General features: G+C 35.7%; 1 long non-coding RNA gene across 1 annotated transcript; it reads left to right on the forward strand.

Moving 5' to 3' along the window:
• Positions 1–8,109: 8,109 nt before the first annotated feature.
• Positions 8,110–12,689, forward strand: LOC126416864 (uncharacterized). The gene is made up of 2 exons (XR_007575532.1): positions 8,110–9,362; positions 10,576–12,689. It is a non-coding gene; the product is annotated as an uncharacterized LOC126416864 (long non-coding RNA).
• The last annotated feature ends 9,454 nt before the right edge of the window (positions 12,690–22,143 follow it).

The raw sequence follows: 22,143 nt of genomic DNA on the forward strand, positions 1-22,143 counted from the left end.
AAAGCGAATGAAATAAGTATTACTGCCAGTGGTGTTGAGAAACAGCTAAAATCGTTAAAATTGAACAAAGCTCCAGATCCTGATGAAATCCCTATCAGATTCTAAACTGAATTTGTGGATGAGTTACACCGTCTTTAGGAATAATTTGTCATAGGTCCCTCGAACAAAAATCTGTGCCCAGTTGTTGGAAAAAGGCACAGGTCGCTACCGTCTACAAGATCGGTAGTAGAAATGATCCACAAAACTGCTGTCCAATATCTTTGACAACGATTTGTTGTAGAATCTTAGAACATATTCTGAACTCAAACACAATGAGACATCTTGAAAAGAATGACCTCAATGTCAACCAGCATGGATTTCGAAAACGTCGATCATCTGAAATCTAACTCACACTTTTCTCACATGACATACTGAAAGTGTTGGATCATTGCAATCACGTAAATGATGTATTTCTTGATTTCCAAAAAGCATTTGACTCTATATGACATCTACCCTTATTGTCAATAGTACGATCATATGGAGTAACAAGTGAAATTTGTGGCTGGATTGAGGACTTTTTGGTAGGGAGAACACTGCATGTTATCTTCAATAGAGAGTCATCATCAGAAGTAGAAGTAACTTTGGGTGTGCCCCAGGGAAGTGTCTTGGGATCTGCCCTGTCCATGTTGTATGTTAATGACCTTACAGACAATATTAATAATAAAATCAGGCTTTCTGCAGATGCTGCAGTTTTCTATAATGAAGTACTAACTGAAAGAAGCTGCATAAGTATTCACTAAGGTTTTGATAAGATTTCAATCTGGTGCAGAGATTGGCAACTTCCTTTACGAATGTAAAATTTTTCAATTCACAAAACGAAACAATGTGGTAGCCTTTGACTGTAACTTCAATTGGTCTCTGCTGGAATCGGTCAACTCATACAAATACCTGGGTGTAACACTTTGTAGCGATATGAAATGGAATGATCACATAGGTTCAGTCTTGGGTAAACTAGGTACTAGACTGTTGTTTATTGGTAGGTTTCTGGGGAAGTGCCATCTATCTACAAAGGAGATTGCTTATAAACCACTCTTGCGACCAGTTCTAGAATATTGCTCAAGTGTGTGGGACCCGTACTAGATAGGACTAACAGGGATATTGAACATATACAGCGAAGGGCAGCCTGAATGGTCTCAGGTTTGTTTGGTCCAAGGAAGAGTGACACAGAAATATTGAAGGAACTGAACTGGAAGACACTTGAAGATAGATGTAAACTATTCTGAGAAAGACGGTTAACAAAGTTTCAAGAAAAGGCTTTAAATTAATATTCCAGGAATATACTACAGTCCCCTACATATCGCTCATATCGGTATCGTGAAGATCAATTAGAATAATTACTGTATGCACAGAGTCGTTCAGACATCTTCCCTCACTCCATGTGAGAATGGAACAGGAAGAATCCCTAAGTAACCAGTACAATGGGACGTATCATCTGCCATGCTCCTCACGGTGGTTGCAGACTCCAGATGCAGATGTAGACTGTATGGAACGTTCGCTCCAAGCTGCTTATGTATAAAACATCGACATTCAGTAATATATTTGTCTGCAGCACTTATTTCATGGTTCACACATGATCACTATGTTAAATCATGACGATGTGGGATAGTCACAATGAGTAAGCTTACAAATACAAAATATGAATGTTTTATTCCACTGTTGAACATATTTACATGCAATTGGTGTCGTCAGTCTTAACACAATAATAATAATGATAATAATAATATAAACTTCTACATGACAAATGTTATTAACTACAATATAATTATCCAAGATGGATATAATACATATTTGTGCAAATGTCAATAACAACAAGAAGTTCCCTAACAGATTAATCACAAGATAAATGAACTACATGAAACAGTAATAAACTAGTTGCACAGCGTGGCATGTGTATAGTTTGCGGTAATTTATAGTTCATTCTCATAAGGAAAGTGGGACATTTGTCACATACTCAAGGAAGTCTTGAGCAGAGTAAATTACTTTACTTTTAATCCATCTCGACAGACTAGTTTTAAATTTATATACTAGCACTGTGTAGTCATTTTCAGGTCATTTGTTGAAGTAGACAGGACCAAGATATTTGTAACTGTTATGTGTCTTTGAAAGTCTAGCATTTGGCATATTAATTGTGTGTCCACTTCTTAAGTTATGGTCATGAACTGCTCTTCTTAAGTCAAATTTACTCAGGTTCTCTTTAACAAAGACAAGGCAGTTGTAAATATACAGGCCAGGCACTGTCATTATATTTAGTTTCTTAAAATAATCTCGAAATGATTGAAACGGGCTAACTCCTGCTATGCACCTTATGACTTTTTTTGCCATTTAAACATTAAATTTGGGCTTATGGAATTGCCACATAATAGTATCCCACAACTAAGGTGCGAATGGAAGGATGCAAAATATGCATATAACAGAAGTTCTTTACTGACACTGTTCCTCAGCCTGTAAAGCAGATACATGACACATTCTAATTTGCCACATGACTTCTCTGTCTGGGTATCCCAGCTGAGCTTTCGGTCTATATGAAATCCTAATAATTTTACTGTTTTGTTATCACGATTGGGACATTCAGATTGAAAACAATAGCTTCAGTTTTAGTATCATTCGTCTGCAGTACATTTGCACCTCTCCATTGCCACTTCCATGCTGTGTTGCACATTTTCAAGACTGGTATCACATGTGATGAGTGTTGTGTCATCAGCATATAGATCAGCATCACATGATACAACTGCAGGTAAATCATTTATATAAATAATGAAAAGAAAAGGTCCAAGAACATATCCTTTACAACTGAGCGACATTCTGACATTTGATTATTTACCTTAACTAACGGTTTTCTATTGTCGAAGCACGACTGCATTAGGTTTAGGGCATTCTCTCTCACTCCATAGTGGTAGAGCTTTTTATGAGAATATTGTGGGAGACCATATCAAAAGCTTTCCTGACGTCCAGCAGTGTTGCACAGATAATATCTTTATCTTCAAAACAATTGTATATTTTTGCTACCATACTCTCAACTGCTTTGACTATAGAGAGGCTGGATCTGAAGCCATATCGTGAGGAGGTGAGTTTATCATTATGTTCAAAATATTGACTCATCTGTTTATTCATGCAGTATTCCATTATTTTTGATATTATAGTTCTAAGTGATATTGGTCGATAGTCATCTGGAGATGCTATATCTCCTTTCTTATGGGCTGGTTTAACTACAGATATTTTTAAGCACTCTGGGTAATTTCCTTCATTTAAAATATTGTTGATTATTTTAGTCAGTGGAGTTACTCTTTGAGTTCTGATATATTTAATAACATAATTTGAGAGCCATAGTAATCCTCTGTTCTTGAATTACTGAGCTTAGCTATTGATTCATTGACCATCTTCTCAGTTACAAAAGTCCAGTGATAGCTGTCTGTCTACTTATTGTTCATTTCTGGCAGCAGTGCCTCTGCCTTACTCACATTCTCCATTATTGCTGCCACCTGACTGAGGGCTGACAAAATGTGCATTTAGAATATCAGGTGGAATTGGTGTCTGATATACTTTATCATCACAGCTAGTTTCTGTTTTAATAATTTCTCATGCAGCTTTGCATTTATTCGGGGAGTTCAGTATTATATATCGTTTGCTTTGCACTCAGCTGCCTTGATTTTAGACCTGTAAATCTTTCTCACTTTCATGTACATTCGCTTGTCAGCATTATTGTTCTTGGACCTATCATGATAGAGTAGCATTATGATTCTTATTCTACTTAGTTGTGGGGTGTGCCACTTTTTAGATTTTGTAGTTTCGTGTAACGATTTTGCTGTGATATTTTCTTGCAGCATTTAGGACACCATGCTTCAAAATTTTCAGTTAACAGTTATAGAAATTTGTTGGTAGATTCATTTGCACCTGCAGTGGTTATTGTTTTATCTCATTTTATTAAATTCAATTTACTTAAAAACTTGTTTAGCATATAGCTTCTCTAAAGTCTGTGGAAGTTTCAGTTGCTTTACTGTTAAAAGTTTGTCTGAACCATAGTCCCTCATGATCTGAAATGCCTAGCTTGATTTGTCGAATTCTGTTTTGTTTAGTTGAAAATTACAAATTATGTTATCTAGACATACTTCCTGTCTTGTGGGTTTGTCATTTACACAACTGAAGTTAAGGGATCTTAATGTATTTAACAAGTGATCAACCTTTCTATTCTTAGACCTGATGTCTATATGGGTATCAGCAAATATTAGTGTTCTGTTATCTTTGTATTTAGTATCAGTTTCTCCAGAAGCTCCACAAACATGTCTTTATTGTGTTTTGGGTGGTGGGGGGTGCAGTATACTGAAGCTATTATAATTTCCTGTTTTGGCAACATTAGGGCTGCAGCTTTAAATTTTGTTTCTATGCACAGTCTATTTACATCTATAACTTCATAGATTTGGTTCACATTTTTATCATATACAGATACACCACCATATTTAGTACTTGTTCTACAGTAGCTGGTTGGCAATTCATATCGAAATGGTACACTTAATTTTATTTCCTCATTGCTAAGCCAGTGTTCAATTACTGATATCACAATGCAGTTATGCTTTCCAGCGAATATTGAAGTTCATTAAGTGTGTTCTTAAAAGACTGCACTTTAATATGTAAGAACATTACACTTGTACTTATCTTACTCTGGTTTTCCTGTAGCCCTTCAGCAAAAAATCATTGAGATGGGATGGAATCGCTGCTTTCTTCCTCAGTATACGACTATTTGATGAGTTTCCCAACGTTGACTGCTCCTTCAGATGGCATGTTGGTGAAGTTCTTGTCTTGTTAAGAAGATGAGTGCTCCTATTACTTCTGCCAGTGTTGACATTGCATTATCCATTATTGGTGTTAATTCTTTTCGTGTTGCCTGTGCTTCTGATGATAATTATTCTGGCGATGGTACTGTCACTGGTGACTGTGGCCCTGCTGCTGTTGCCAATGGTGGTTGTAGTTCTGCTGTTGACTGGTATGATGATGATGACATTGCTTTTGCGGTTGTTGCTGCTGCTGCATCTGATAGCAGTTTTGATTTTGTTGATGCCGATTTAGCTGGTGGTGGTGTTGGTTCTGCTGAAGTAGCAGTAGCTGCTTTAGTTGGTGATGGCTGCTGTGCTATTTTTGTGGTTGGCATCCTAGTGTTGGTGCTATTATTTTAGACACACCATTTATTGTTTTGCTAGCTGTAGTCAACATTTCCAGAGTTTTAGAGTTGAGAAGTCTCTAACCCTTTCCATTTATGTGCATTCCATGCTTTGTGAAACAGTCTCTCTGCAGGTAGTCAATAGATTGGAACTGAGGGTTTTGATACATTTTGCAGATCTCCTCAAACGGTTTGTTGGCCTTAATAATTTCTCTATTTACAGGAGTCTTTTATCTGGTAGTATCTATGTGGTATTCCAATGATGATCATATTTTTGCTCTTATTAGAGTCCAGTACTACCTTCAGATTTTGGACAGAACTATAAATATCGTTGCACCCCACACTATACATTCGCTTGCATTTGGTGGAGTCCCACCTGTTATGTTTTTTGTGATTTCCTGGTTTCACATAACTACGAGCATTTATACCATAGTCCACACCCGTGACTATCAGTGTGTATGTTTACAAATGGTTTCTGTCCTATCTTTCCTGTCATACATGTACATTTAGGACTACTTGTATTTGCAATTTCGTTTTCACACATTTCCTCTGCACTTGTGCCTATTTCTAGGACACTAAAACGGTTTTTTCATGGTATTTGGAACACATATTCGCTGAATTTTCCGCGGGTGACCTTTTTAGACCTAATAAACTCGCCGTAATTTATGTTTAGCGTAATTTGCGATGTATTTGCACTGTTATATGACTGTAGATGCTTCAAATCCTTTTGAAGCTTGATTATTTCGTCTCAAAGCATGATAATAATTTTTTCTTCTGTTGCTATTTCACAAAATATTTCGTTTTATTTTGATGCAAAGATCTGTGTTTTAGGAGCTGATCACTGTAACTTGTACTTACATGTGGATCTACTCGTACTTTTCTTCCGATGTTTTTTATTACAATATGACATGCCGCGCACATATTATCATACACCGCATTGTATTTCTCGCAAAAGAACAGTTACACACACGTTTTCTTTCATTATATACGGAGTTCACAACTTGTAGATCTTCAACAGCCACCATCTTTTTCATGTATGAATTAACTTCTTTACTATTTCCTCATTTTTGTAGTAACTTTGTACGACTTGTATCCATCGCTGTTTGATCCTTTTAACACGATAAAATCTTTTTTATTCAAACTAGCTACATCAGGTAATTTACTTAGGTTCGTTATTTCACTCAGTGGAGCCCCGACTTTACGAAACCAGATGCCTTGAATTTACCTGTTCCCATAAACAATGCAGAGATTTCACAACCATGACTAGCTCCTAACACACAGTATGGGGATTCAAGGTTCTTTTTCTGCTCTGACCAGTGTTGTTTTTTTGTTGCATGTGTACCAGATATACTTCAGTTTGCTAATTCGCAGTTTCCGTTACTGAATTCATATCTAAGTCATTATAGGTGTGCGCGCATGTTTTCAAATTTTTGAGCATCTTTCCTGGTGCAGTATTTTCACTGCTTGACTTAGATTCAACGAGCAACGGTTTGTTTACTTTGTGCGATTCATTTTCCAACTTCTCAGCTTTTTCCGACGTGTTCTCTGAACCCACGGCAGGAAGCACTCCAAAAGAGTTTTCATACACTAAAATTTCACTGTTTTTCTGTCTTTTGGTTTTAAAATTTAATACTGTTCTCATAGACCTGATCGCATAATACTTTGTACATATAGATGAAAATTTAGACTGGAAATCCCATATCCTGTATCTCTCGCGTAAGTTAAGCTCTCCTTGCTTTGCTTTACGCGTTATTAGCTTTGTATGTAGTAGGGAATGTAGCAGAGCTGTTTACTTTGCTTATATACATTCTGCTATTACCTATGGCCTCATCTTGTGAGGTCATAGTAAGAAAAATCTCAAAACCATCTTCACTCTACAAAAACGAGCTGTTAGAATAATTACAAACAGTTCAAGGCTAACTCCTTCGAAGCAATTATTTAAACAGCTGAATATTCCACCCCTACCGTGCCTCTATATACAGAAAAGCGTAATTAATGTAAAACGAAATATTCACAATTTCCAATCCAACTCGGATCTTACGTACTTACAACACAAGAAAGTGCAATGGCATTCATATAAAAAGAGTTAACAAGGCTTTGGCGCAGAAACAAACAAACAAACATACAAGGAAGCAGATTGTATAACAAACTACCGGTAAAGATAAAAGAAATAAAAAAATTGTCTTCATTTAAAGAAGCAGTATTCAAATTTTTAATGACCAACAGCTATTATAGTGTAAAAGAATACCTGGAATAGCTACATACTAAACAATTATATTTATGTACTCTGTGCCAATAGTAATTTTTATCTGACTGTTGCTATGATCTAAATAAATAATATGTACAAAAGTGCTAGAATTGTATGTGTTATATCTAAATATCAACTGTGTATTCCATGTAAAAAGTATTTCTCATACATCAATGTAAATAATCAAAGTTGTACATGCTATTTCAATGTGGTCTGATGTTATGTAGTCTACTATGCACATCTGTATTTTGTATAGTATTGTTCACCCTATATGAGTGTGTATATATATACTATGTATTTTTGACGAAATCCATGCAGTGTAAATTGTCTCTGGATGAATAAACTACTCCTACTACTACTACTACTACTACTACATAGGCGAATGGACCTGATTGTTATCTACAGCAGCATGGTCTAGCAAACCGGACATCGTTATCCTCTTCTCTTCCGCCGAGCTTAACGCAACCTTCATTTCTTCCACGCTTCCTCCGCGCGGAAATTTCTTCTTACATGGCACGGAGTACAGTCGAGAGGCCGGTGCCCATGCCGTGGTTGAAGATGCATGTGCAAGTTTCCTTTCCATGTGGAGAAGGACTTCAAGAATGAGCACTAGTAACTTCGCAATGTTGGTCACCCTGTTCCCGCTGTGACAGAAGAAAGATATGTAATCAGGAAGCGCAGTTGGAAAGGAAGCGCTATGTGATAATGACAAGCAATGAATCAGATATGAAACGTGATACAGAGCAGTGCGAACCTAGAGTGACAGTCGACGCAGGGCATCCACGCTTTGTTACTCGAGCTCCGCAGGATTTTTCTAACTTTTGTCCGCAATGTAACGCAACATTTGGTCGGTCGGTTGATTCTGTACGTCAACATTTCAGAAATCAGCCACACTCAAAATTTGATTCTTGCGTATATTGTGGTACGGCAGTTTTCATGTACTTAAGTGATGGGAAACGTACTGTTTTCCATGAATGTCGGTCATGTGCGAGCCCAAATTGTCAACAAATTCGGAACCAAAACTGCGATCAAAATCGTTAACCGGCAATCTGTTACAAGCGGCGGGAAGGGGGGTTGTGCAATGATTCTAATCTATTAAAGACTGGACTGCGGTGGTATTAGCGCATTAATAATGTTGCGCTTCATTTGTCTGTAATGGATTTTTGTCAACGATTCCGGTGGGTACCATCAGAGGTACATTTCGAAATGATGCAGATGCCCAGAAATGAGTCAGTATCTTAAAAATAATTTTTATGTGAAGTTATATAGGTACCGTATGATTTCACTGTGTACATTTATAAAGTTTGGTTGACAGAAATTCATAGTCATTTGATATGAAAGTACATCACTGTTTTTCGTCTTCTTGTATGAAAGTCAAAGTATTCTCTCTGTCTCGTTTTTTGTAACATGGTTTTAAATGCTGTGGTCCAGTTTAAATATATTGGAGCAATTAGCTGTGTGAAACCTGTGAAAGAACTATGTATGGTAGCCAACAAGAAAATTATTTTTTTTTAAAGAAATATTGTGGTATCGATTAATTTTTGTATCTTGTGCCAAATACAATTTGCGATTTTGGCTCAAAAGTTTGATTAATTATACCACCTGCTAGGATGAGGTGAACTACGTGCAGTACATATTAGCCCAGTTGCAGATGAAATCTAAACGAAATTTAGTTTGACATAGGCGTACATATACAATCTTCTTCAGCATGTAATCAAACATTATTCAGCATAGGCCTATACTTCATATTGTGAAGCTGAACATGAATCACATCATCCTACCATAGTGGCAAAGATAGGCAACACAGCTAGAAACAAAGGCCATAAAACAGTGAATGGAACGCCCGTATGCACTTGGCCCTGTTGCCATCCATTCTTTTGACTACACTCTGTTCCATACAGAGCCGTATACACAATACACCATGTAAGTACCAACATACAAGGACACTATATTCCTTCTTTATCTTTCTCCATGAATAACAGCAGTACTATGAAGTGCGACTTCACTCTGTTGTCAGGCATATACTCAAATCTAGTGAGATATAATATTTTAAAGTACTGTAAAGTTTAGATTTTGTGTTGTTTATTAAGATAACGTGCATTTTCTTCCTAATATATATGCTTTTGTGGATAGGAAGGTGACAATATTGTGTGGGGATATTTATAAATGTGAGAGTCACAGATACTTACTCATACAGTGGGAGATAGGAGCAGGATCACCATACCCAAAGAAAGAAATCTATCAGTCTATGTGACCATTTTGAATAGAACAAACCAAATATACGCAACACCCAAATCCAGTATTGTCACTAGCATAAAGAGTAGAGGCATGGAAGCTTGCTAGGTAATACCAGCACTAGTTCATAAAAATGTTGTTTGTACCAATGAGGTAGTCTTAATTTGTTTAAATTTATTATCTATTTGCTCATCTTACTTCTGTTCGTATACCGCCTGCTTCCATCATTGATTTGCATTTTCACTTTTTCTGCCAGTACGTTTCTCCCAGTATTATTGTGATTTGCTCATTTGTCTCCATTATTGCCTCTCTCTTTTTCCATTTTATGTCTGTATTATCGAATTTCGTAAAGTGTAACTCTCATATATGCTGATTGCCAATTATTAGCACCCAAGAACTGGAATCGTGGCTTTTGTAGCCCTTATTTACTTCTAACTCTGTCTTTGCAAATTCAGTTTTCTCCCCTGCAATAACTGTTTGTTGTACTTTAAGTTTTTTCTAAATTTCTTTTCTGTCTACTCCTTCATGAGAAGAAAAATCTTAAAAGTTTCCAGAATCATATGTTCAATAGGCCTATCAGTTTTATTTATTTGGTTATTTTCTAGTGCTGCTCCACAGGTTTCCAGGTTTCCATGCTCCCATTGCTGCGGTTTCAAAGTAGGTAATTCTCTTATTAGGGAAAGACTTAATCTAGTACTTCCCCCTCTCCTTGCAATTTCATATGTTACTTAATGAACTGTAAATAATATGCAACAATATACTCACCACAGACATGCACAACTATTATGAATTTACCCTACAGCTTATTTGTAACAAAAAGTGTTATAATATGGAATGAATATAGACCTCAGACTATGCTACAGTTCGGTTTGTTACCACAAACATTTTTTTTCTTCTTCAGCTTTGTTGTTTGGCATCTCAGAGCTTGTCACCTTCCGTCCTATCCTAGGCTTCAGGCTATGCTACAGATTAGTCTGTCACTAAAACAAAGGATTAGGAAGAGGGACAAAATCACACTTGAACCTTATTTAGCATTTATTATTAATTTTTAGTTTAATATTTTGATACTGGTGGTATTTATACTGTGATATTGTGGCACTGTCTAAATGTGCACATCTGAATTCCCGCATTACTATAATATTTTATGGTTTTTCATAATTCTGCTGTCTGTGATATTCTTTCTGATGTAATATCTTGAATTCATGGAACACTCCACCAAAATTTTATCTTTTGTGCTTTAAACAAACTTGATTGGACATAGATCATTATAAATGTTACATGTTTGCCTATATTATACTTGCATTTGCAATACTAGTTTGGATATTTTATGTGGCTGTTTAAATTTATAAACTATATGCTTATCTTTTGGGAATGAATTATTCCAGAAAGTGTGTTTTTACGTACGGTATCTAGAAATAACATGTATTAATTAAAGCTGCTGAGTATGGTTATTGATAAGAAACATCAATTGTGGTTCTGTGAAACTACAGAATGTTTAAAATAGTTTTGTGATTGACAACAGGGAATGGGAAATCATGGTAACATGCAGTATTTCAATGCTGCTCCATGCCGATTATTGTGTACACATCTAAGAAGAGCACAAACTATGCGACAGAGTGATTCTGTTTGCTCAACTGTCAAAGTTATTTTCATGTTAAAGGACTGTAACTAGAGGAATGCTGACATAATATTGCTTTTTCAATTCTCATTTAATGTAAAGTACTCTTACCACTTGTTCGTTTGTATCTGTGTAAACGTGTCTGTAATATACTCTGGAAAAGTGTCATTTCATACAGTAGGGCTTATAAAAACTATGGTCTTAAGTATTATGTCAAGTTCTGCCTTTGATTATTATAAAGATTTGTGTACTTAAGTTCTGTGTTGTGCTGGCTCTGTTCAGTTGACAAATATGTGTGAACTGTGTATGATTTCTCTAATGGAAATACTTCATTGACTGACTACATCAGTATGAAATTTAAGATCTAATTTATGCATCTAAATTGAAACTTTTGTGAAATATTTTTCTCAAAAAATAATAATAAAATAAAATAATTAGGTTTCATGCAGTAAGAGTCAAGACCATTTAAAATTGAGAAGTAGACTATGTGAACTATGAAAATATTGTTGGACAGTAAAATGTTGTTGATGGATTTTTTTTTCAATCTTACCACCCATTTCAGATCATTTTCATCATGTGGCTGTGTGACAGCTTCAGTTGCATCATGTGAGGGCAATTGAAAGTATGATATTATGTAATGAAAACTGTTGGCCATGCAACCTTCCAACCAAACTTAGACCCAGATAGTACTATAGATCAATCTGTTACAATAGTTTATACTCCAAAAAATTATTTGTAGAATTTGTAATTTCTCCCTTGTCTCAGTAATTATTTATTTACAGTACTGTGTACAGACAATATTTTTGGATGTCTCTTCAGCATTTTTAAGACTGTTTTCTGAAAGTATGTATAAAACTGTAAATTAGCTTGTTTTACAGTAAGTGTGTATTTATATTGCCAAAAAACCATTGTATTTACATTTGGTATTAATGATAGACAAACTTGCAATTAAAAAAGAAAACATTCATTAGATAATCAAAAAGGTGCATGTTTATGCCAAGAAAACTGTTGAAGGAAGATACATGAACCGAGTTGTGGTTTTGTCTCCTGTATCAGAAGTTAGACTTTGTTTGTACTCATGTTGTACTAATTTATTTTTCTATCTATTTATTTATTTATGTTATGTTTCAAATCAAACACCAAATAGTTTCCTAGTCCTAACAACAGACAGAGCTTTCTATGTCTGTGTGTTGTTTGACATTGTTTGTGTTTGATCTGTCAGTGCCAGCAGTCAGTTGGTGACATGGTCATTGTTGGAGAATCTATTTATTGTTGCTTTTTGTGTATAAAGAACTAAACTGTTTATAAATAGTTGTGATTTTTAGTTATGAATTTTGAATTCTATATATTGTAATAAATGTGCCAAGCTGAATAATGTGATATTGTTTCTAAAAGCATTCTCTTTTTTCTTACAACACGTTTTAAATCATTCCTTCTCCATGCCTTTATCCTGTTCTTAACAGTTGGAAGTTAGTGTACTAAGTGCCTTAGTAATTAGCTTTATAATTTGTAGCTTTCATAGTTTCTCAGCCAACACCAAAGTTGATTGAGTTTTTCTTGCAAGAAATAATGTTTTTGATCCAGCAGATCATTTTACATATGCCACTCAGAAATCTTTAAAAAAAATTGATTACTTAATCTTTCCATAAACCTTGTACCCCAGCCAATAAACTATGTCTCACTGATAGTACTGTAGTCAAACACAGAGACTTTTATCTTTATTCTATGGAAGAGAAAAAGAGTGGGAACAGATGTAATTAGTAAATTCATTCAATATGTTAGCTCTAGGGAGGGAAAACAAAACAGGACAAGACAGAAATCAATGATCAGAAAATCTTCTCCCAATGTATTTCCAGTTGGCGTCCCCCCCCCCTCCCCTTTTTGTGCACAGTGGCTTAGGCTATTGTCTCAAAAGATGGCATGAAATCATCTCTATCTTTTGATATATGAACGAACCTTTGTTCTGAATGACAGTTATCCTTGTAGCTGACTGTATGTTCTAGTCTGTCTGCTTGGTACATTGAAAAATTTATTATCAGTATCTGATTTCCATCATTCAACAAGTTTTATACAGCTCAGGAAAGTGTGGTTTCTCTGTTGCTCATTCCACACACTAAAGAATTTTCTCTCTAAAATATGGGAATATACCTCTTCAGTGTGGAAGTATGCATGAGAGTGAGTAAAATAGGAGTATATATACAGACAGAGTAACTGTGAGTTCTTTATTTGTTAGTGCTTGATTAATATTTACAAACATGTACTGTTAGTTAAAGAAAAACTGTTATACATTGCAAGAAGAGAGAGTGATTTACAGTGAACTTGGTACTTGATGTACAGTACTGTAAAAGTCTGTATATGCGTGGTCTGATGAATTTTTACAAGTAGCGGCCTAGAGAAAAATTAAAAAAAAAATTGTGTATTATCCACTTCTTGTACAAATTACCCAGAATTAAGGATTATAAATGTTTGTTTGTAAAATAACAAAGAAAAATTTTAATTGTAAAAGCACTTCTTTCCTCGCAGCATGTAGGGACCTATTGTTCATAGTCTCTTATCAGTTTCACCAACTTTAATACTAATCAAGTAAGCATAGCACATATTTTTGTAACAGAAAGTGGTAACTTTCCTTTGCAAGTGTAAGTAAAATATAGCTGTATAATGATTGATATTTATTAATGCTACCTACAAATTTCATTTCTGACAGTTATTTCCTTCTGTTTGTTTATTCATCATCATGTTCTGTAAATCCCCTCCAAAACAACCACTTTCCGCAGTGTGGAATGAGTAAGGACTGTATTAATGAAAGAAAAGCAACACTCAGAAACTTAATGCACACTGCATTAAAACTAGGTAAACTATCAGTATACTGCATAATACTATTTCCACTTACCTCATATCAATTTAACCTAGTAAATTATAGGGAGAGCTGCTACTTCCTCACTTATTTTAAACAGCTGCTCTGTATTGTCTGTTGGTAATGTAATATTTACTTGCATACATGATATTTTCGTAGAAAATAGTGACGTATATCCATAACAACAGAGGCAATTTACAGAATTCTACATTTTATTTTACAGTGATTATATGATATTGGGCTATCTGTATGTATGTATGTACTGTCTACAGTGTGTGTGCATGCAAAGAAACAAATACTCTAACACTAATTTTCTATCAGTGCCTGTATATTTTATGCACGTATGAATTGGCTGTGTGGTGTCAGCTAAAGGCCAGTGAATTAAATTTATTATTTTCTTAAAAAAACTTTTCAATTCTTGAATCTAGATATTCATATAGCACTGTTCAACAAATTTTAAGTTTTTTAATGTTAAAAGAAGTATACTTACTGACGTTTTTTGTGCTGATTTCAAATCTTTTTACAGATTTTTCCCTTCACCCACAGTTTGTGTGTCATCACAGTTTTAACATTTTTGGTAATTATACATTTGAGTAAATGTAAAATGTTAGCTAGAATACATTTTATTTACCTGAAATCTATGTGAAGTAGGTTTTTGATTATACTTAACACCGATAAAAATCTTTGGAGTCCATTTTTGCTACCATTCTTCCATTTCAACAATGTCCTGGTGGAAATGTTTGCCATGTTCATTGATGGCAGCACCGAGGTTCTTAGGGAAGAAATCACCTGTAGTTTCCTAGAAGGTTTATGAAAATCCAAGTGATCCATTCAACCAATATTTGCCAACAAGTATTTGCTCTTATCGTTTTACTTTACTGATCCTCGGAAACTTGTTTTTTTAGGAAGAGAAATGCACTTCTGTCATGATCTATTGAGTTCACAAAATTGTTAATGAACCATAGTTTGATATGTATTGGTGGCAATAAGATTTTGTCAGCACTCGCAATTGGTTGATAACGACATTTGTGTGTCCTTGATTGAATGACTTCCTCTTTGGCCAGCTTTTATTAATATAATGATTATTTATATCCCTGCAATTCCACATGCACAAGAAGCAGCAAAATCTTTTGATAGCTAATTGTAATTCAAATAGAATAGCTATCACTGTAAAATCTGGCAAGGGTAGTCATCATATTGGATACAGAATAGCAAGAAATGCATGTTCACATAACTTTCCTTCATACCAACTGTGCGAGCTATAGGAATTGATCGAAACTTATTTCTATTCTATAACAAGACCCCTTTCAAGCTGATGTTTGAGGAGTCAGGTTTATGTCCAACATTTAACGACTCTATCAAATAATCAACATTATTAGAGAAAACTAGGTTCTCCAACTAAGAAAATAAATGTTCAAATTCATTTTGGCATTAGTGGATTTGGTTCCATCCTGTAAAACGTGCCAGCCTTTCAGCCTTGAAGCAAGTAACTCTGCTTTACTTTTAGGTAACCAGAGATTATGAACCAAGTCATTTAGATCCTGAGGTTCATTTGTAGTAACTAATTTCACAAAATCTGTATCACTATTGTAATTCACCAACACTTTCAAAATCTCCAGTCACTTTTATGCAATCTGGCCAATTTGATATAGGAAGGTCTGGCCCATGAGGCAGTGGTTGAATGGCTGATTCTAAAGACAGATATTTAACAGTCTGTTTGGATCTTGAAGTAATTCCAGATATATTTGTAAAGCAGTAGTAGTCTTTTACATGATCTTTAGATAGGAACTGCAAAAGACAAATGACGGGCATTTAACATGACAGATTTATGGAGCTGGTCTATTTCATTGTTAAAACAACACTCTTAAGCTGTTCTAATTTGAGGATCAAATTTTATCTCTGTGCTTTTAAAGTGAATTTTCTACAAACATAACAAAATTTGTATTTATTTTTTATACAGCTGCTTACAAACTTCCAGTGGAAACATGCTTCCTGTGGTGTCTCACAACCTTTTCCAGATTTTACATCTTGCCTCTGTGTTCACACTGGTCACAAACATTTTTTTTTAGTGTATTTGCATCATCTGCAAGCCTTTTTGTCATATCGTTTTCTTATTGTCAGTTACACTATGTCGAGAGATGAGGAAACTGTAATATTTGATGCTGCATTACTAATATGTGAAGTTTCATACAAACAAAATGAAAGGCATAGTCATCAGTGGTGAACGAAAACATACTATTCAAGAACTGGCAGGAATAACTTGCTACAGTGCTGAATATGGAAGATGGCTCTGGTTTCCATAATTTCACTCAGATGTCATACACCAATTTTGAATCTCCAGCAAGACATAAATTGTAGAAAAGCGATTATAGTGAACAAAACACCATGTGTTACCTTTTTTTTTTTTTTTTTTTTTTTTTTTTTTTTTTTTTTTTTTTTTTTTTTTTGTCAGTGCCAGAAGTAGCAGAAATCCTCTGCAGAGAGTCTTGTTTTTTATTGCTGTTCTTGTACTGCTTGCTCTGTATATTCCACAAGCAGCCCTGAACAAGTTAGTTGTCTGCTTCTTCGTCCATTCTCCTGCCCCTCCTTAATACAGCTAGAAAAAACGCAATATTTAACAACTCTTTACAACAGACAACACAGCATGAAACATAAATATATCCTAGCATTGCGCATCAGTGGTGTCTGACCTGAAACATCATTTCCTTTGATCTGTATTGACACTGCTATAGATAGCTGTTTCCGTGTTTTGAAATGTGGTTCCAAACAGTATCCATACATAGTATCCAGAAATAGGTTCTGAGAACACATTTCAGTTTCAGTATGTACGCAGATTAAAACACAGTGCTTAACAAAACACACAGTTTGCTGACTCTACACTTGTCAGTTCACAGTTGGAGAACAGACAGGATTAGCTTATTTCAGTAAATAAAGCTTCTACTCCTCTGTCAACTCAGCAGAACACTTTCTATCTGTAACAGATGTTCTTCTGTACCTGTTGTTGGAGAAAACCTTGGCCTAGGGGAGAAGCCATTATTCTAAGGAAAAGTTCATTGTTAAATATTGTTGTAATTCTTGAAGTCGCAGACAACAGTCACCTAAAGCAAATGTTAATTCTTGACCCAATTAAATAAAATTATATTCTTTGAAATACGTACATGAAAACAGTTTTTTTTTTAAATATACAGTAATATAAAAGTTGGCGGGTAATGAAATAATTGTGACTTCATTTTTTGAGTTGGCAGATGCAAATACTAAGAATCAGCATGAATTTTTTATTTAACATTTTCATTGTTGACCAGTGTAACTTCTAGATATGTGTTTCTTTTTGTTTTAAATTGATAGGGATTCTCAATTTCTTCCTTTATATTACTTCGTGAATATCTCTGCACCAGAGATCTTAACTCTAGACAAGGTGGTAAAGTCTACATGAATATTATTTTGATTCTGTTTTGTGATTAGGCAAATCATGAAACCGCTTTTTATTATCAGCAAGAAAAACCTCTATCAATTCATTCATTCACGTGTTTTGTTTTGTAATTTTCATCATAGAGGGCCTCCAGGCATATGGCAAGCTTCAACACTGTCTGATTTTTTTATATTGCCTGTTTGACTTTTGGCCAGGCGAATACAGGGTTATAAATACAAAATCAAATAGGTGTAATGCAGGAGTAGGTTTAATAATGAATAAAGAAATAGGAATGCCTTACTACAAACAGTACGGTTAACGCATTTTGTGGCCAAGATAGACACGAAACCCACGCCTACTACAGTAGTACAAGTTTATATGCCAACTAGCTCTGCAGATGATGAAGAAATTGAAGAAATGTATGATGAAATAAAAGAAATTATTCAGATAGTGAAGGGAGATGAAAAATTAATAGTCATGGGTGACTGGAATTAGGTAGTAGGAAAAGGTAGAGAAGGAAATGTAGTAGGTGAATATGGATTGGGGGAGAGAAATGAATGAGGAAGCCGCCTGGTAGAATTTTGCACAGAGCATAACTTAATCATATCTAACACTTGGTTCAAGAATCATAAAAGAAGGTTGTATACAAGGAAGAAGCCTGGAGATACTGACAGGTTTCAGATAAATTATATAACGGTAAGACAGATTTAGGAACCAGGTTTTAAATTGTAAGACATTTCCAGGGGCAGATGTGGACTCTGACCACAATCTATTGATTATGAACTGTAGATTAAAACTGAAGAAACTGCAAAAAGGTGGAAATTTAAGGAGATGGGACCTGGATAAACTAAAAGAACCAGAGGTGGTACAGAGATTCAGGGAGAGCATAAGGGAGCAATTGACAGGAATGGGGGAAATAAATACAGTAGAAGAAGAATGGGTAGCTTTGAGGGATGAAGTAGTGAAGGCAGCAGAGGATCAAGTAGGCAAAAAGACGAGGCCTAGTAGAAATCCTTGGGTAACAGAAGATATATTGAATTTAATTGATGAAATGAGAAAACATAAAAATGCAGTAAATGAAGCAGGCAAAAAGGAATACAAACGTCTCAAAAATGAGATCAACAGGAAGTGCAAAATGGATAAGCAGGGATGCCTAGAGGACAAATGTAAGGATGTAGAGGCTTATCTCACTAGGGCTAAGATAGATACTGCCTACAGGAAAATTAAAGAGACCTTTGGAGAAAAGAGAACCACTTGCATGAATATCAAGAGCTCAGATGGAAACCCAGTTCTAAGCAAAGAAGGGAAAGCAGAAATATGGAAGGAGTATATAGAGGGTCTAAACAAGGGTGATGTTCTTGAGGACAATATTATAGAAATGGAAGAGAATGTAGGTGACGACGAAATGGGAGATACGGTACTACGTGAAGAGTTTGACAGAGCACTGAAAGACCTGAGTCGAAACAAGGCCCCAGGAGTAGACAACATTCCATTAGAACTACTGACAGCCTTGGGAGAGCCAGTCCTGACAAACCTCTACCGTGTTACTTGAAATCCGTCTTGATTGCAAATTTTTTTATTCATATGACCAGTTTTGGTTCATTCAGAACCATCTTCAGATCTGTGAAAATAATGATACTAATTTACTATTTCACGGCCCTCTTGCCCGCGGCGATGGACATCAGACGACTGAGCGGACCGCGGCACAACACCAAAATGGCGGGAACCACGGAAGCAGACCGTAGAGGAAAACAAGTTCACACCATCACTATAGATATATAAATCGCCCTATGCTTTTTAGATCGTATAAAAATGATAATTTTACTGTTTTTTAATTTTGACAAGTACAGATTTTAACCTTGACATCTACATATTTTAATTAAGTATTTTTAATATAAAAAAAAGATCTACTGAATACAGTATGTGCAAATGGAATGTAACAAATGTACCAGACGCCACCTGTCAGTAATAGTGTTATAATTAATATAAATGACGTGCACTCTGCCAACCAGTTTTATGTGACGTAGCATGTGAAAGTTGCTGGATTTGGATGGGTTACTCCTGTAACTGAAATATCAGGTACGTTCTGGAACATTTGATGTTAATTAGATAGGATGATAAAGATTTGCTTCCGTGAAATAGTAAATTAGTACCATTATTTTTACAGATCTGAAGATGGTTTTGAATGAACCGAAACCGGTCATAGAAATAAAAAAATTTGCAATCAAGACGGATTTCAAGTAACATTATAAAATCACTGATTGCTGTTATTCCATAAGACATTATGTCTGTTTTTGCAAACCTCCAGCATCTGGTGAGCAAGATGTATGAGACAGGCGAAATACCCTCAGACTTCAAGAAGAATATAATAATTCCTATCCCAAAGAAAGCAGGTGTTGACAGATATGAAAATTACCGAACTATCAGTTTAATAAGTCACAGCTGCAAAATACTAACGTGAATTCTTTACAGGCGAATGGAAAAACTAGTAGAAGCTGACCTCGGGGAAGATCAGTTTGGATTCCGTAGAAATATTGGAACACGTGAGGCAATACTGACCCTACGACTTATCTTAGAATCTAGATTAAGCAAAGGCAAACCTACGTTTCTAGCATTTGTAGACTTAGAGAAAGCTTTTGACAATGTTGACGGGAATACTCTCGTCCAAATTCTGAAGGTGGCAGGGGTAAAATACAGGGAGCGAAAGGCTATTTACAATTTTTACAGAAACCAGATGGCAGTTATAAGAGTCGAGGGGCATGAAAAGGAAGCAGTGGTTGGGAAGGGAGTGAGACAGGGTTGTAGCATCTCCCCGATGTTATTCAATCTGTCTATTGAGCAAGCAGTGAAGGAAACAAAAGAAAAATTTGGAGTAGGTATTAAAATCCATGGACAAGAAATAAAAACTTTGAGGTTCACCGATGACATTGTAATTCTGTCAGAGACAGCAAAGGACCTGGAAGAGCAGTTGAACGGAATGGAAAGTGTCTTGAAAGGAGGATATAAGATGAACATCAACAAAAGCAAAACAAGGATAATGGAATGTAGTCGAATTAAATCGGATGAAGCTGAGGGAATTAGATTAGGAAATGAGACACTTTGAGTAGTAAAGGAGTTTTGCTATTTGGGGAGCAAAATAACTGATGGTGGTCAAAGTAGAGAGGATATAAAATGTAGACTGGCAATGGCAAGGAAAGCGTTTCTGAAGAACAGAAATTTGTTAACATCGAGTATAGATTTAAGTATCAGGAAGTTGTTTCTGAAAGTATTTGTATGGAGTGTAGCCATGTATGGAAGTGAAACATGGACGATAAATAGTTTGGACAGGAAGAGAATAGAAGCTTTCGAAATGTGGTGCTACAGAAGAATGCTGAAAATTAGATGGGTAGATCACATAACTAATGAGGAGGTATTGAATAGGATTGGGGAGAAGAGAAGTTTGTGGCACAACTTGACTAGAAGAAGGGATCGGTTGGTAGGACATATTCTGAGACATCAAGGGATCACCAATTTAGTATTGGAGGGCAGAGTGGAGGGTAAAAATTGTAGAGGGAGACCAAGAGATGAATACACTAAACAGATTCAGAAGGATGTAAGTTGCAGTAGGTACTGGGAGATGAAGAATCTTGTACAGGATAGAGTAGCATGGAGAGCTGCATTAAACCAGTCTCAGGACTGAAGACCATAACAACTACTATCCGACAGATAATGAAATTTATTTGAGAAAAAAATAAATGCATGGCAGCTTATGGAGAATGTTTTCACCAATAATGGAAGGAATAAATGTAACAACTCGGTATATAATTTAGGCAGTGAGTGTTCTGTAGGCACAGTAACAAGACTGAAAATGTTGCTAAGATGTCCTTCATAACCAAGTGTTGCAGCTTGAGTGAGTGGGGTGTTCTGTTGGGCAGAGCTGTTAAGAGAAGAAAGGAGGGGTGGGGGGTAAGGTGGTTGATGGCTGCAATGAAGTGTGAACAGTGGGATGGGATAGGCATGGGCATAGATACTTGTGTATGGACTGTGTTGAAGTCTTGCAGAATTTTCAGTTTTATTTGTGTGTTATCAACCACTTAGTGGCTCATCTGTATGGTGACTTATTACTTTTAGCTCCTGTAATTAATTTTATTTCACCCATATCTTTCTAGAACCATATTAAAACTTTTTAACCTGTGAGACATACTGTTTCTGATTCCAATATGTATGCTGCTTTTACATAAAGACGAGAAAACTGACATCATTTCTCATTGACAATTTGTCAGCTGGAGAATCTGTGACTAAATACAGTTATATGTGTATACAGGGTTATTGCATCATTTTAATTAAATTTAGAATATGAAAATGTTAGATGTTAGAGCGAGATTTTATACATGGAGATCCAAAATGTAGACCAAGACACTACCCTCACTTCTCCACTGCCTCAACACTTCCTTTCCAATCTGCTACCCCTGGTCCTCCTCCAGCCTCTTGGATGTTGATCTCCACCTCTCTGATGTCTCCATAAAATACTCTGTCCATATCAAGCTCACTAATCATGAAGCAGTCATATCGTATAGCAACTCTGCTATAACTTCTCCACCAACTTTTA

Source organism: Schistocerca serialis, chromosome 1 (assembly GCF_023864345.2).
Source record: "Schistocerca serialis cubense isolate TAMUIC-IGC-003099 chromosome 1, iqSchSeri2.2, whole genome shotgun sequence".
NCBI lineage: Eukaryota > Metazoa > Arthropoda > Insecta > Orthoptera > Acrididae > Schistocerca > Schistocerca serialis.